The sequence below is a fragment of the Falco cherrug genome, chromosome 9 (genome assembly GCF_023634085.1).
Source record: "Falco cherrug isolate bFalChe1 chromosome 9, bFalChe1.pri, whole genome shotgun sequence".
NCBI classification, from domain to species: Eukaryota; Metazoa; Chordata; class Aves; order Falconiformes; family Falconidae; genus Falco; species Falco cherrug.
The window spans coordinates 36,044,232-36,058,850 of NC_073705.1; the positions used below are offsets into that span (position 1 = coordinate 36,044,232).

The 14,619-nt window shown below is 39.2% G+C and overlaps 1 long non-coding RNA gene across 4 annotated transcripts in view; it reads right to left on the minus strand.

The window, feature by feature from the left end:
- Nucleotides 1–2,358: 2,358 nt before the first annotated feature.
- The window catches only part of LOC129736893 (uncharacterized), a 344,917-nt gene continuing 332,656 nt past the window's right edge, over nucleotides 2,359–14,619 (minus strand). For 3 of the 4 annotated variants that reach the window (XR_008734049.1, XR_008734046.1, XR_008734047.1), the window contains one exon: nucleotides 2,359–2,429. This is a non-coding gene — a long non-coding RNA (uncharacterized LOC129736893). The remainder of the gene's footprint in view (nucleotides 2,430–14,619) is intronic. The other variant, XR_008734048.1, reaches the window with a different exon arrangement.

Genomic DNA, 14,619 nt, shown 5'->3' on the forward strand with positions numbered 1-14,619 from the left:
TCAATAAAACACAAAGCCCGGAAGTGCTGCCCTTCCCTTACCTGGCTAAGCAACGGGACTACAGGCTTCTCTGCTGAGTGATACCCATGACAACTGCCAGTGAATCAAGGGTGAAAGAGCTAAATATGATTTTATATTGATTTATCAAATTGATACCAAGCACCAGTGGGTATAGCAAAGCTTCAATTGAAGTCTTGCCATAATTTAAAGACAGCATTTATATTTTCAGCTGGGTTTCTCCAAGAAGCAAGGTTCACATAATCATACCATGCCACTGCCTTTTTGTCCTTCCCCAAAAACTCTTTGATAGCAGTATCAAAGCTACTAAGATACAAATCACTTCATGAAAGCAGGCAGCCAGACAGAGGAGAGTGATTTGCAAACATCCCAAATGTCCAAGGAGACACACTGCAGGTCACACGCTGCGTTCATTAAACATAAGGGAAATCCATCAAAGAGACTGTCATTCTGACTCTGGGTGAGCGAGATGCCTCACGAGGGCACACAGAGCCCAACCGGGAGACATGAAGCCATAAGGCCGCTGGGTCTCACCCGTTCTGTTAAGTAACAGCAAGACTCTCGGGTTCAGAAGCATTTGTGCAGTTCCTCTACAAAGACGATCTCTCCTTGAAAATATTTTGAATGAGAATATATTAAAAAGGGATAAATAGACAAACATTTGATGCACTGATAACTTTATGCAATAAGTCTTATCACCTGTTAATAAAGCAAGCAGGTTTTTATAGATAGCGTCATATATACCTCTTTTGTGCTCATATGAACTGGCACTGACAGTCACTATATCAAAACCTGGACTTCTCCCACCGTAAATATTTTTTCTCTTCCTAATGAGTATGGAAAACAGCATTTAGCTCTAGGAACATCTATGCAGTTTTTCAATACACTGTATTAGCCAGTGCACAGCGGCACCAGCCAGACACAGTCATTGCTGCAACCTTGTTTCCCATAGTATAATTTCATTTGCAAGACCTCTAGAGGGCAGTAAGTAAAAGAAAATAAAGTACCAGAAATAGCTATAAATGTTAAATACAAATTTAAAAATTGGGATCTCATCTAATTATTTCCTTGTATTGAAAACCTTCCAGGTAATTCTATGGATTAATGGATTACTGTGATGGGATTTTTCCAAGCCCAAATCCTATGCTTTTTGGCAGATTGTATTGACAGACTTCACAGCAGTGCATTTCCCCTGTGATTTACTTTCCTCAAACAGAAATCACTTTCTTGCACCTAAACAAAAATATGCAGCAGGCCACCAGACTTCCATGGTGCCCATGGACAAACCAGATATTTTTTTTTTCTCCCCCGTGGAAAGTCACATTAAGCCAAGAAAAAGAGAAAATACAGTTGAGTAAAGCTGTTTACCCAATATACAACAGTATAACATTAATGTTCAAGTTACTGTCAAAAAAGCCAGGACCTACAGCTGAAAGTAGCCTCAAATAATTCCTCTCTGGTTTTCATTTGTGTATGGGACGCAGAATCAGGCACACTGCTAATAACTTCATTATACATTTATGTAGTTGACTGTGGCATATACAATTAACTCATTACTGATGGAATATGTCAAATCTAGGATAAAACTTAAATTAGGTCCAGCAGAAAAATGCATTACAGTAGCTGTAGTATATTTTGTCTTTTCTTGCACATAACAGAATCAATCAATATGGCACCAGCACATACGATGACAGAATTTCAGCTATGCTTCAGTAACTTCTTATGGCTTTGTAAACCTCGTGCAATTCTGAAATTGGCTATGAAATTACCACAGGCAGAGCTGTCCACACCTTAAGTTAATGCCAAGTTTATTTTCAGAATGCAGAATAGACCAGCAAATGCACCTAAAACTACCAGAAACTGAGAGTGCAACAAAATATTGCTTGAAAATTTGTGTGCTAAAACGTGATGCCAGGCCTCTGAGGGTACACTAATACCCTCAAAGGCCCCATGGCCTGCAGCCACTGGGGTGGGAAACAGTAAGCTGTCCCAGTCGCCACCAGAGCACCCATCCTAGCTGTGCCCTCACACTTGCTGACTGCAAACCCCCTCCAAAAAACCAGAGAAGCCAAGAACAGCAAGTCAGCAATGCATTATCGTTCTTTCTAGACTCCTGGGTGATTCACTGCTGTTATAAATCGTCACTGTTCACAACAAGTCAGACACTGACAATTTAGTCTTACCTGCTGCATATTTTTAACATTGTTTGTGAATTTTTATCTTTTTCTTTACCCTGCAATTTTCTCATCCCTTTTCCATCAGTGTTTCCTGTTGTATCAATTCCCTCAAATTTAAAAGGGCCAGAGAGCTAATGGCTGTTTTTGCAATTCACGTTTGTGAAGATACACACTTACATGAACTGAGCTGCCTTCATACTCCAGCAGTTTGCTGCAGTCTCACAGAGTGACAGCCTATAAGAAGGAAAAATTGGGAAAATGTTATTCATGCTCTTTTAACAGAATGCAACTAAATAATTTTGCTATCAATCATTAGATAGATATCTATATGTCACAGTAAGGTGAGGACAGGATTTGTTTTCTTTTAAGCTAAAACAGACATCCACTCTTCACACCGGCTGGACTGTATGTCCGTTTGGCAGGAGGCTGCTCCTCTTTTATTATATAGTCTCTATATTCTAATTTTTCAGTAGCGTGTAACTGCTCTTCTAAAAAAATTAAATCAAAGTCCACCTTTCAAACAGCTTGAGAAATCCTTAACTCCCAACCACAAAGAGTAAGAAATGGATGAGAGGTTGAATCCTCTGTTTGAGCAGGAAGGCCAGTGTAGTCCTGACTAATGAATCACCATCAGACTCTCTCATTACAGGCATAGCATGTCTCAGATGTAATCTAAATCACATACAGGCTGCATTCTTAGAACAAGCGCAGCACTGTTACTGAGGTGAAAGAGCAGGTCTAAATCTGGAAATGGTGAAGAGGTGCAGGACTAGCACCCTGCCTTTCCCTGCAGTGAAGATGCACCGTTACTGCAAACTGGAAGAGGAGCGGGCATATTAGAGGCACAATGAAGAATGTCTCTGCTGGTGTATAATCCAAATTACACACTTGCATACGCAAATCTTTTGCTGAGGTGTGAGGCAGTAGCTCCCTACCACGGGAAGACAGGATTCAAAGGGAACAAACTGCCTCGGTAGAATAAAAGCGCCCTCTACAAGCAGATTAAGGAAAGCAGCCAGGCAAGCAACAGAGATAACTAACATTTCTGTCTCTCCCACTGGAAAATAACCATGTAATTGAACACAAACTAAGAGAAGGTGGATTCTTTGAAGAAACAATTTGCTTATGGTTTACTCCTCTGGAAGTAATCCAAATTCTGTGCTGAAATTAATTTCACCATTCATACAACAGAGGTTTTCAGTTTAAGCAAAGAAGTAAATACAAAAGGATACATCTCAAAGAATGACACTATTTTGTGCAAACCCACAAAACCAGATGCAGTTATGGCTTGTTACAAAATATTATCAGTAGAGGCGCTTGCAGTCAAAGGCTGTGCAAGCTCACAGGCTTTGCTTCATCTACCTTGCCCCTTACAGACACTCATACTATGTATGTTATCTTGTGAGTTACTATTTGGGAAGAAGGCGAAGTCTCTGCTAGCAAGTCAGTATACGCTGATTCATGTTCTCTACCTGTTAATAAAAATACTTATTTAAAATTATGCAAGATCAGGATGATAATGCTGAAGAATAGGAAACAGGCCAACAAAATAACTGAAAAAACTGATTTCAGTAGAGAAGCGAGGATCTCTGTGGTGCCAGCTATAAAACCAACAGGCACACACTACAGCACAAGCCCTCCTACTCCAACATGCACAGCCATACTTCTTCCTCCACAAAGTTAGCACTTTCCGGATCATGCTGGTGCTCTGCGTCCCAGGAATAAAATCCATCCTGACCTTTTATCTTCTGCATGGGTCAGTATTTTTGGCAGCTATTATTGCTGTTTGCAAAACACTTTCTACTCTAAATTAATTGCTTAGAGAGCTGCAGAAAGACAGTCTGATGCTCAAGTCACAAGTGTCTTCCTTCTGCCCAACTAATCCTAGGTTTATTGATCTGGGAGGAGTCCCTGCTACAGAGCTCCTCTTACAGAGCAGAAGCAGCAGCTGGCAAAACTCAAAAGTTATTTGATCCATTTCATGGTCTTTCACCTCAAAGTTTTTGCACATCTGGTTATGAAGAAAATTTTGTAAAAAAAGAATAAATTCTATAGCACTAAAATTGCATGGCAGCAGAAAACAATTTGGCTACTTAGGCCACTGGCAAATTAGAAAGGCTTTTGTGAATCTACAGTCAGTATACAGAGTGGGAGGTAAGTCACTCAAACATAGAAACATTTAAATCAAAGATATCTAAAAACAACCCCAAATCTATTTTCTTTCTCTCATTAGCAAGTACACTGAGAAGCTCCTAGTAAGCATAGCCATTATGCTCATTAAAAATAGAAATAAAAACCTGGACAATAGGCTAACTTAATGGGAACAGGGGAAGGTTTCACTCCCTCCCCACCATCAATGCTGCCATTTTAAAACTTTAATTGGAGCAAAATTTACTTCTGTCTTCATACACTATGATTTACAATTAATAGCAAAATCCCTGTGTATTTTTAGTCAAAATTGTATGGGTACCTGTGTGTACTACTGAGTAACCTGGTGATGTCCTCTGCAGATAAGAAAATCTCAGCCTAACCGAACACTGGACTACTGGTGTCTGTTTGGTCTGCCCACATTCTGCTTCAATTGTCCTTTTGGGTCGTGTCAGCTTTTTTTGTTCTCAGCCACACAGAGACTCTTTTCCTCTCTATGCTCAGTGCTGGTTTGGGTATGTTAAAACAAAGGCAGGGTCAAGGCTTCTATTTTAATGGTCTCAGAGCAATGACCAGGTTGCTTGGAACTTCAACAGGTCATCAAGGCCATTTCCTGTTCCAAAATACATTCAGATCTTTCTTTCACTCCTGATCCATGTTTAAGTCTTTGGAGAGTCATTCAACTTTAGAAAATCCACCATTTGGGATATTCTACATTGGTCTCGGACAACCTGGTCACTACTTGAACTGTTAATGCTCCCTTTCTTCCCAGGCAGCATGTTCAATACGAACCTTCCTTATTGCAGTTTACACCTGTTAATTTTATGCCATCTATCATGGATAAAAAGAATAAACTATCCTCTGCTTTGAAATAGTCTTTCATGCAGCGGAACACTGTTTTCAAATTTCCCTTCTTTTGTATTCATACTAAATAAGACCAATTCATCCCTGCAGGGTGTATTTTCTAGACTTCTGGTTGATTTTACTGTTCTCTTCTGATGCCCCATAGCTGCCCCACAGCTTTCCTGAAATGCACTGCCCAGATCAGGACAAAGACCCCAGCTAGGCTGCTACTACCTCTGCGTAAAGCAGAACCATTACTTTGTCCTGGTTGCAGATTATGCTTCATACACACGTGAGGACTATGTTTGCCTTTATTTTTTTCCCCATCACAATGGCACTTTCAATTCATACTCAGATTTTTTCACCAACCTCTTCCCTTCCTTTCTCTTTCAACACAATCCTTAGCTGTTCCTCAATTCTTATTTGCTTCACGGGTGCAAATTTAAAGAACATTTTTTTTCCCTTCCTTTTCTTCCTCCAAGACCATTTCTGTCATTAGCATACATTGTTTCAAAAAGCACCTGCTAATCACAAGTCTAGAAATGTAGCACACAGGCAGTGCTACAGATCAGCCCTATTCCTTCTATTAGCCTCAGAAAAAGAGAAGCTAATTAGGTCACTACCTGACTCTGGACTCATCCCAGCTGATTTTACCTTGGTTTCAGACAAAACTGGAATTTCCAGTTTCTCTCCAAACTGGCACCCTGACCTGCCCAATGTCTTTAAGAAGCTCTCTGCACTCTGTAGTGTCTCTTGGGAGCTTTAACACTGCTGAGGGGTATTTAAATCAATTCTGCTCTAGAAGATTTTTTTTTTTTTTTTGCGTGAGTGCTCATTCTTAGTCTACTTTTCTTCAACTAGAAAACAGACGATAATTAAGACAAAACATCATAAATCAACAGAGAGAAAGAGAACAAATCTGGCATCCAAATGAAGGCGTTTCCCAATTTAAAACTACAAGAATTTAACTCAGTTGCATTCAGATTTTTGTTCTTATTGTATTATAATATGTTAGATATTTTCCTGAACCAGAACCCATGTGGGAGACCCTGTGCACCACATGGCAATTGAAGGAGTGCAACATACTGCATGTAAGAAATAGTCAAACGTGCAGGTACAGTATAGGGACGGACTTGCTCACCACTGAACAGAAAGTCTAGGGAGGCTGCAGAGTGACTAAACACTGCAATATAATCCTGAAACCTGGCTGCAATATCATCTATGAGGAACAGGAAGAAATTCTGGCTCTGAGCTGGACTGGTGTTTCGCAGTGAGATAATCGTCCAGTTTTGGACACTGCACTTACATATGCAGACAGAGAAGAGAATATTCAAGAACAACAGTAATATTAATAATTTGTACAATACAACTTATGAGCAAAGACTGAACAAAGACCTAATAACAACCATCACTTCAACATCACAATATAAAAGTGTTTTATAAAGAGGAATTATTTACAAATGACAGTCATTGGGAACAACAGAACAAAACAGATTGGTCAACCTGAACACAAAAGAATCTGTGAAAGACATACTGGCGAGCTGTGATGGCCTTACCTAGCAGAATCATCAGGAAACCCCAGCCTGCCTGCAGTGTGCTCTAAAACTGCAATACCTCTTCAGATTAAATCTGCAACACTTCTACCACATTAAGTAAACAGAAGAACCTTCTTGTTTTGTCCAAGCTGGGATTATTTACACACACCTTGATTTTAGCCCCTGGTTATATTCCAGTTTTGCTTCATTTTTCAAATTGGCACACAAAGCTCAGTTGCTATTTCCCCTGCCTGCAGAAGAGCAAGCTGCTCCTACTGACCTTCCCAGGCATGGGAGATACAGCCTAGCCACGCAGCTGGCTTTCAGACCTTCCCAAAGCAGCAAGACATTCACTTGAAACAACCTGGCTAAGGGCAAGAAAGCCCAACACTGCTGTTGCAGTTTTCTAAATAAAACAGTAATGCCAATCAAAATTTACACCTGCCTGTGAAAAAGGGAGCAAGAAATATAAATTACACTCACACTGGAATTATGATTAACTCCATTCTGCCTTGTTGGTTCTACTCAATACATACAACACCTCTTGATTTAGGTGAAACTGAAAAAATCTAAGCATACAACAATAAATTTATTTATTTAAAACTCTATTCTAAGAGTCCTAATTTACTTTCCTTTTCAGTGTCTCCCTCTTTCAACAGTCGTCATCTAAGTGTTCTCAGAGGTCCTAATGAAGCTGATGCCAGGGAAGTAAGGGACAATCAGGATGGTGGCAAAGAGGCAAGAAGCCAGCAGAAGGGTTAAGATGATGACAGCAGCATTACTGACTCCAAAAAAATTTAGGAACCAGCAAACTATATCCCAGAGAGGCTGATCGGTGTGACCACTTTCATGCGTATGAAGTTTTATACTGTTTAACTGAGTAGTGATCCTGCCTTCCTTTTTCCCAAGCAGGTAAGAAAAAATTACAATTGGTGACAGATCAGTTACATCTGGTCAGATAAAATTATGGCTTATCCTAAAACCAGTGCTATATATCACAGCAAAGCGTTCCAATAGGGCTAGCAGAAACATGGCAAATATAATTTTCCAATAGCTCTTTGTCACCTCCAGTAGCAACAATATGTTTACCTACTATATTTTTTTAAAGTGTTTCCTGTTCTGTTCATGTTTTGTTTTGGTCGAGTTCACCTCTTAACATTTCAAAATCTCCTGAGAAAACTGAAAGGAAAAAGGACAGAGGGACATGTTGAACGTGGTTTTAAAATAAGGGCATGCATTTTGTCTTTGTATAAGTTTCCTCAGAAAAAAAAAAAAAAAAAAAAAAAAAAAAGACGACGACATATTGGAGATTTTCTTCTTCCATAATCATTTTCATGGTAACTTATTTCTCTTTAAAACTAATCAACTAGATGAATCCTCATTCCAATCCTAGAGGAAGACATGCAATGCAGTTTTAACACACTGCTTACTACAGTGAACAGTTACATGTTTTAAGCAGGTGGCTTAAGTTCTTTCATGTCAATGTTTCCCATTGACAATCACAATTTAGACTGTGAAAATATTCTTACGATGATTACGTGCAGATGGCTTAGAAGATGCTCTGAAATCATGAATACACAGTTCATGGACAGCTAGATTGATTAATTTCACAGCTTGAGCAGTTTTTGACTTCTGAGGCTGAGCTTGTAACTGTCGAGTTAATCCATGGGTTTGTATTCAGTGGACATTATATGACCCCTAGAAACCCCAAGATCTTTTTAGATTATTTTTATATGATTATGACCCCTCTAGATCTGTAACCTCATAATACAGCTGCAATCTAATGTTAAGTGAGAAGACATTCTGATTTGCAATCATTATAGAGCAGGACCTGAGTAGTCCCATCCCAAGGACCTACCTCTCACCACCTGGGCAGTACACACCCTTCTATCTCATGTCCTTCAGAAGTGAATGTCCCATGTAAGTCACTCATCTTTAACATCCATTCCTCATTTTCTCCTGAATATTCAGCAATCTCTTCCTCCTTGCCACCAGCGCACAGCAGTCCAGCCAACACTCAACAAGACTGGGAGGTCAAGGAAGAACAGAATGAGCTCCCTCCCTGTGAGCTGCTCTCACCCGCAAACATTTATAGCCCTCCTGCTCAACCAGGTCTCTCAGGCCCTTGGCTCGAGGCTGACAGGAATGCCCTTTGCTGCAAGGCTGTCAGCAAACCTCTCCTTCTACTACACTATTAACATACAAAGTGCAAGGTTATGAGGAATTGCCATATGGATGGAAGTTGATAGTTTCAGTTTACTTATAAATTTACAAATATGGTAATTAACTAATCCTACTTCAACAAATGTCTTTGTCTCTTGGTCAATGTGTTAGTTGATCCTTGAAACAGTTTCACTGTTACCTTTCGCCATTTAGTTGCGTTTGTTTGTTTACTTGTTCAAAGGCAGATGATAACACTTTTTTCCTCACTTGCATGGACTCACTCTCAGTAGACTTTAGTGCCCTTTGAAAATTTTGCATTGATCCTGAGAGTTACCTACCAAACTACTAAATAGGAGAGTGGAAATTTTAACTTTATGAAATAAATTGTCTAATTTTTGGCACATGTTTGGACCCCAAACTCTTACTCTACATGATAGTGAAACAAAATTTAAAACCTTTCCCACAGTTAAGATTTTAAAGACAGTATTATAACATGAACTGTACATTTTAGCAAAAATATACTGATGTTAAGAAATAATTTTGGTTTCAAAGTTCAGAGTAAAAAATAAAATAAAATAAAATATATATACATAGAAATTATCACCAGAACAAGCAAATACCTGAACTTAATGTCTCACACATTTGAAGCTCTACAATTGCCATACCCTCTGATTCATCTCTGAAGGCTGTTTGGACCATAATAAAGATGCACCTTTGACAGTGCTCTAAAATTAGGAAGCCTGATGCCACAAACTGATCATTAAAGGCTGTGCTGAGTTTAGAATTCAAAATCAATGTAGTCCCAGGTAGACTAGTTTCTGCTTCAAAGTAATACATTGGTATAGTGAAAATGACTTCTACATAGGAAATAAGGAAGCAGCTACTTCAGAGGCTTTGATGTAGTTTGCATAGCAAAACTATGATCTATTTTATTTCAGTCCACCAAAGTTTAGTGGCTGAAGCAGCTCTTCATGGTTATGTTCCTGTAATCTCAATGTCGTTGTGTGAGTCCTGGTTGCTTTTAAAGGCTGTGTGCTGGTCCATCCTTCACGCAGCACAGGATAATGAGATACTCTCTCGCACTGTGGCACTGTTCTCTGCACAAAGAATGAAGGAGGTTTCACCGAATTGCTGCACACAAGAAAAATGAGCTTTTACCTCAAGTTCAAAAAGCTTAGCATGAAAAGGCAGGCGTACACTGTCTCCATACATCAGGGTGGAATAAGAAGGGAGTCTCTTCATGTTTTAAGACATTAATTGCTGCATATACTAAAGATGACCTAACTCAAGGTGGAAGAAAACTGTTTAGGGCAGCAACTCTTAAAACCACAGTGAAATAATTAAGTACATTAGCTTGCTTCAAGGCTCGTCTTCCCACAAAAAGCAGGGATAAAATGACTGTTTTAAAATCAGTTTTCTCTTTACTTCCTTGATGAGATGTCTTCATAGCACCTCTACACCTACAGTCTTTCTAGGGATAGCATCGATACGGACTCATATTTATTTCCCAGTTCCTACACCATATTTCTGAAAACTCTGGAAAAGGAAACAGAGTGGTGGAGAGTGGGTTCAAACACTTCCAACATTACCCTGAAAAACTAGTGACCCCAAGGAAATACCTCTTATTTTAAGCTGGACCTCAGTGGAGAGGTCACACGTTTCTCTGGAGGACAGGAATGACACATTCAGCGTATTACTTGGTCATGAATTGAATTACTGCTCTACCAAGCTCGGCATTTGACTTGGCTGTCAAGTGCGTAATATCTAATAAAAGGCAGTGGGCTGTTTCACTCTGCTGACTTGCAGGTCTCAGAGACTGAAGGAGATTATGTTGGCTTTGCCTTGATACTTAGAACGGAGGCTTGCCAATAACTTTAAAGTAGATGCATATACATGGACTCTGTAAGGCTCCTTTTGTAGAAAATTAATAAGAATTTCCAGGGTTGAGGTGGGGACAGGGGACAGATCTGATCAGTAAAAGCGTGGGAATGTCCCACAAGGGCCTAACATATACCTAGCAAACGTACTAAGTACTACACTGCTTCTTTTCTGTCATTAATAGTAGTTTCAAGACAAGGGCTAGTAAGTAATGGACCAATCCTGGTAAAAGTTCAGGGCTATATAGTTTAGCGTATGATCTCCTGATGGGAGATGGTCCATCATGAGGGATGGTCCATAGACTAAGGGAATGACATTTATGTATTTATCTTAAAAGACGGAAAAGACGGTGATGTATTGCAAAATGTAGCATGATGTAAATGGTATGGAGTAAGGGGTGTATACGTGTATACTGCCCTGGTTTCAGCTGGGATGGAGTTGATTTTCCTCTTAGTAGTTGCTGCAGTGCTGTGTTTTGGATTTGGTGTGAGAACAATGTTGATAGCACATTGGTGTTTTTGGTTGTTGCTGGGGAATGTTTATCCAAAGTCAAAGACCTTTTGGTTTCTCAGGCCCTGCCAGTGAGAAGGCTGGAGGGGCACAAGAACTTGGGAGGGGACACAGCCAGGACAGATGACCCAAACTAGCCAAAGTTCCATACCATGGGACATCATTCTCGATATATAAACTGGGAAGGGGCTGTGGGGTGGTGGTCATGGTGCGTTGGCTGGGGCCTTGCAGTCGGGAACTGGCTGGGCACTGGTCAGTGGGTGGTGAGTAACTGTATCGTGCACCACTAGTTTTCTCCCTTCCCTTTGAATTGTATTCCTCTCCCCTTCTCCGTCATTTTCATTATAACTGTTAATAATTTATTATTATTGGTTTTGGTTTATTTTATTTAATTATTAAATTGTTCTTATCTCAACCCTCAAGTTTAACATTCCTTTCCAACTCTCCTCTCCATCCCTCTGGGTGAGGGTGGAGTAAGTGAGCAGCCATGTGGTGCCTGGTTACCAGCTTGGGTTAAACTACAACAATACTTTAAGGCGTAGCTGGCAAACTCCCCAACAGGCATTTTTTTCTCTTTATTAAATGTAGTGGATTTTTCAGTATTTTAACTGTCTCTCCCTTTCCAGACCTCCACATTGATACTTTACAGCAGCCATCATTTAAATTATGCATTGATGGCGAATTTCCGTGATATATTATCCATTATATTATATTAAACACAGAAAAAGCGGACTCTGCTATCATAACTATTGAGACTGTTTTTCCTTCCATGTTGATTTACATCCAAATAACCAACTTATGAACCTTGCAAATGTCAATCGGCACTGAGGCAAGAAGCTGTGAAGTTCTTAAGCAGACACTCTCCTTGGGACTGAAAGGTCAGTGTTTGTGTTATTTATTCTTACTGTGGAAATGTTTTACTCTGAAGTCAGGGAGGACTTTCTCACTATTCATGGAAATAATAATTGAAGATTTCAACCAAGATAAGTTAGGGCCTCAGACTAAATTAAATAAAACATTCAAAAGAATTAATTTTGTTAGAGTACAGACAAAAATATATACAGAGAATCAACTCAGAAATTTAAGAGCATCATACTCAATGGAGGAGTGCTCATTTATTCAGGTAGCAAGTCCAGATTTGGCTGCCAGCCCTTCTTGGGGAAGTCAAAACTTTAAAATCCACTATGGTGGACTCTGACTTTCACAGAGGGATTTCTCTTACCAGTACCTATTTTTCACTAAATTTTCCCCAAATTCAAATGACTTTGTAAACATACTTTCCTTGATATTTCTTTGTCTCCCTTCTCTTCTCGGAAATCCCAATAACTACTTCCTGAAGGGATGTTTTATAATTAAGTGAAATTATGGCAAAGGCAACCATAAAACGGAGGTTGGAGCTACCTGTCTGTAAAACTACACTGCACAAGTCGGAAGAAAGACCCGGGTTGTCAGAGGAGCCTTGTATTAGTTCAGATTCTGAACAGAATCTGAATACTGATGTAAGGCTAATGAAAGTGTGAGGCTTCTAGTTTGACTATTCAAATTAGACCAGTGTTGCTTAACTAAGAATATCTGTAAAGTGGATTAGCTCCAAATAATGATCCTATTAATGTGCAAAAGCATGTGTTTGTAGCATAACTACTGATGTGCATGAGTGAGTGTGAGATGCATAAACATGTGTCCCATTAGCAAACTCATGATATGTGTAAGAACATAAACTGTTTAAGCAGCAATGTCCACTAAATTTTAACTGCTGGTGCTGCTGGCTGGCTGGCTCCCACTGTGATGCTCTTTGATCAGCAATGTAACCAACATTTTGTTTCTTATAGCATTGTTTTAGTACAGAAAATGTAGAAGATCACTGTGAAAATAAGGTAAATTTGTGGGTGGAGAAGTCAAGCTCCATGGTTAGTTGGAGAAACAGATGCAAGTGCATCTGTCCATAGGAAGATGACAGCACTGCACTAACACAACTTGATATACAAGAACCACTACTTTGAGTGAAGAAACTGTAGCAATGCAGCTACTGCTGCAAAATTGATAAAAAATATTTTTAGCTTCTGAAGAATAAAGTCATTATTGTTGTAACAAAGGACAGTCTTGCCCTTAAGGATTCCTGAACACAACCATCTTGCTACTAATGTAATATATGGGCAGCACAAAGGGAGGTCTCAACATCCTGCTCCACTCACATAGGAAAACTTAAGTATAGCAAAATTTGCCATAAATAATACTGAAATCTACGTGTCTTTTACAGTGATTTCTTCATTTTGCACTGGGTTTTACCACACGGAAATGCAAAGCCTGCTCCCTTCTCTGTTAATTAATGTAAGTGCTTTGGTTTATGACATACTTTTGCCAGTAACTTAGCTCTTGCATCAAACCCCTCTCAGAATGTTATACAATTTACATGATAAAATATTTTATCATATAAACGATAAAATTTCCCATTCATTTATAATATGATTCAATTATTTATATGATAAATATGATTTTATAATTTATTTAAACATTGTTTTAATAATATGGATTTCTAAATAGGTTTTCCTTAGTCATTTACCACAGAATAATATGTGAGAGGTGAAATCTAACATATATAGATATATTCTTGATAATATGTAACTGTACAGCCATGATGCAAAAAAGCAAGCAAGGTATTAAGGGAATGGAAAATAGTAGAGAATTACCATAATGCTATTACAAAAATGACTTTTATGTCTTCCTGTTTATAAGAAGGGAAATACTATAAACAAGGAAGGAATCTCCTGTGAAGGTAACTTATCTGACTACATATAGTGGGAGAGGTGAAAGAAGTTACCAAATTAAATTGGGATTAGAGTTGGAAGCACTGCTAAGGTTAGCATTGTCTACATCTTAAGAACTTAGGCTACAAGTACTCAAGAGTGAGGTTGGATATGTATGCCCCATGGTCACTAGGATGGCAAAGGCCACCTGGGCTGCTCTAGGGCTACTGCTTCAGAGCATGGCAGCTGTAAGACAGGTACTAGGGTTCCAGAATTCAAGTCCACACCATCAAAGCAAGATGCCATTTGTTAGTGAATCCACAAGGTGTTCCTGGTTTAGGGGTTAAGCTGATGAAGTTTGGGGATGTCAGGTTTTACTAAGAGGAAATGCTGCTAGTGCAGGAACGCTTTGGGGATTTCATGTGGAACGTGCTACAGGGCTAGATTTACAGCTAATGGTGACAGTAGCCATACTATAGTCTAAAATTAAGAGATGGACAGCTCCAAAGGTAACATGATTAGAGATAGACCACTTCTCTGCTACTGGAATATTTCACAATTCCACTATGAAAAACATTTGAAAATAATCTTTTTTTTTTTCTT